The sequence below is a fragment of the Penaeus monodon genome, chromosome 11 (genome assembly GCF_015228065.2).
Source record: "Penaeus monodon isolate SGIC_2016 chromosome 11, NSTDA_Pmon_1, whole genome shotgun sequence".
NCBI classification, from domain to species: domain Eukaryota; kingdom Metazoa; phylum Arthropoda; class Malacostraca; order Decapoda; family Penaeidae; genus Penaeus; species Penaeus monodon.
Window position 1 is genome coordinate 40,448,472 of NC_051396.1, and position 3,734 is coordinate 40,452,205.

The window sequence follows — 3,734 nt, forward strand, 5'->3', positions numbered from 1 at the left end:
CTTGTCATCCTTATTATGCTTTTCAATTAACTTAATTATTATTGTTATTATTATTATCATTATTATTGTTGTTGTGTTGTTGCTGTTATTATTATTATTATCATCATCATTATCATTATTATTATCAATATTGTTATTTATTATTATTATTATTATTATTATTATTATTATTATTATTATTATTACTATTACTACTACTACTACTACTACTACTCTTATTATCATTATTATTATCACTATTAGTATTATTACCATTTTCATTAATGTTATTATTATTATTATTATTATTATTATTATTATTGATATTATTATCATTATTATTGTTCTTTTTATTTTTGTTAATAATACTATTATTATGAAATATCACTATATCATTATCATTATTATCTTTTTTTATTGTTATTGTTTTTATCGATATTATTCTTTTATTGTTATCATTTTTATTATTATTATTACTGCTATCATAGTAGTAATAGTAATAATATCGTTATTATTATTTTCATTATTATTATCATCATTATTATCATTATCATTATTATTATTGTAATAATAATTATTATTATTGATACTATTATTAATATTAATATTGTTATTATTATTGATAGTATTATTAATATTATTACTTTTATTATTATTATTATTATTATTATTATTATTATTATTATTATTATTATTATTATTATTATTATTATTATTATTATTGTTATATGCGTTATTACCATTATTATTATCATTGTTATTATCTTTATTATAATAATTATCATTATTACTCTCATTATTACTATTACTATTATCATTATTGCTGATGTTGTTATTTTTGTTGTTCTTATTATAATCATCATCATTATCATTATCATCATCATTCTTACAATTACTATTATCATTATCATCATCATCACTATTATTATTATCATTACTATTATCATTTTTACTATTATGATTATTATTATAAATATCATTAATACTATATCATCATTGCTTTTATTATTATTACTATTATCATTATCATTATTATTGTTGTCAATATGATTTTCATTGTTATTTTTATTATTATCAACTGCTGTTACCGTGCTTATCATTGTTATTGTTATTTTTATTATGATTAATAATACTATTATTATGAAAAATCACTTATTATCATTTTGTTATTATTATTGTTATTGTTATTGCTTTTATTTATGTTATTCTTTTATTGTTATTATTTTTATTATTATTATTATTAGTACTATCATAGTAGTAATAGCAATAACTATACAGGTAGTAATAGTAATAATATCGTTATTATTATTATCATTATTATTATCATCATTATTATTATTATTGTTATTATTGTAATTATTATTATTATTATTATTATCATTATTATTATTATTATTATTATTATTATTATTATTATTATTATTATTATTATTATTGTTATTATTATTGTCGTTGTTGTTGTTGTTGTTGTTATTGTTGTTGTCGTTAATATTACCATTACCATCATTATCATTATTATCATTACTATTATCATTACTATCATTATTAATAGTAGCATTAATAGTACAATTACCATCCTGCTCATTATTATTATTATTATTATCATAAAAAAAAATATATATGATTATTATAATAAATATCATTAATATTGTATCATCATTATCTTTATTGTTATTATTACTATCATTATTATCATTATTATTTTTTTTATTGTCAATATTATTCTCGTTGTCATTATTATTGTTATCAACTGCTACATTATTATCATCATTATCATTATTAGTATCATTATTTTCCTTATTGTTATTATTATTATTATCATTATTATTATTATCATTATTATTGTTGTTGTTGTTGTTGTTGTTGCTATTATTTTGTGACCAATTGTTTTCTCATGTTTATCATCACCATCACCATCACCATCACTATCACTATCATCATCATCATTATCATCATCATTGTTATTATCATTACTGTTATCATTTTTCGTATCATTATTATTGTTATTATTTTCATTGTTACCATTATCATTATTCATATCATATTTTTTTTTACGTCATATTTTTTGTTGAAATTATTACTAGTATTTTTATTAACATTATTATTATTATTAATATCATTATCTTCATCCTCTTTATTACCATTATTATTTTTATTATTATCATTATATATAGTTTTTATATTTTCTTTTATCTTTATCAGTTATCATCATCATCATCATTATTACAGTAGCAGTTGTAGTGGTGATATTAGTATTGTTATTATTATTATTACTATGAACATTATTGTCATTATTATCACTATTATTATTAATATTGATATTGTTATTATTATTATCATTTATATCATTATTATCACTGTTATTGTTGCTGTGGTCATTACTGTTATTTTTTATTATATATAAAAAATAGTTATAGCTATTATCATAGTTAGCATAATTAATATTATCTATATCATTATTCTAGTTGTTGGTGGTGGTGGTATTATTATCATTACTATTGTTATTTTGACTTATGTTTGTCATTTTATCATTATTATTTTCCTTATCACTGTTACTATTATCTAATTGTTATTATATATATATATATATATATATATATATATATATATATATAGAGAGAGAGAGAGAGAGAGAGAGAGAGAGAGAGAGAGAGAGAGAGAGAGAGAGAGAGAGAGAATGATTACCTAAAAAGGTACCACCGGCACTCTCCGTGGAAAGGAACTGGGGACCCTACCACGTACTCACTCCAAGAGCATCACAACATGAAAACTACAATTAAGTATCATGCTGTGACCACGGCGGCTCAGACATGAACCTACCGTTAAAAGAAGAAGATATATATATATATATATATATATATATATATATATATATATATATATAATATATTTATGTATATATATATATATATATATATATATATATATATATATATATATATATATATATATATATATATATATTACTGTATGTTTATCATGATCATTACTATTGTTATTTTGACACTTATTACTGTCATTTTATGCATGTGATTTTCATCATCACTGTTACTGTTATTGTAATATATATATATATATATATATATATATATATATATATATATATATATATATATATATATATATATATATATATATATATATATATGTGTGTGTGTGTGTGTGTGTGTGTGTGTGTGTGTGTGTGTATGTATGTATGTATGTATATGCATGTATATATCTATATGTATTTATATATATTTTTTTTTTCTTCTTCTTCTTCTCCTTCTTCTTCTTCTTCTTCTTTTAACGGTAGGTTCATGTTTCAGCCGCCGTGGTCACAGTATGATACTTAATTGTAGTGACTTGTATTGTATTGTGACTTGGAATGAGTACGTGGTAGGGTCTCCAGTTCCTTTCCACGGAGAGTGCCTATGTTACCGTTTAGGTAATCATTCTCTCTATTTTATCCGGGCTTGGGACCAGCACTGACTTGGGCTAGCTTGGGCACCCAGTGGCTAGGTAGGCAATCGAGGTGAAGTTCCTTGCCCAAGGGAACAACGCGCCGGCCGGTGACTGGAACCCTCGAACTCAGATTGCCGTCGTGACAGTCTTGAGTCCGACGCTCTAACCACTCGGCCACCGCAGCCTCTCTCTCTCTCTATCTATCTATCTATCTATCTATATATATATATATATATATATATATATATATATATATATATATATCATCATCATCAATAACAGTATGCTCATGTTTGAGCAGCCGTGGACCT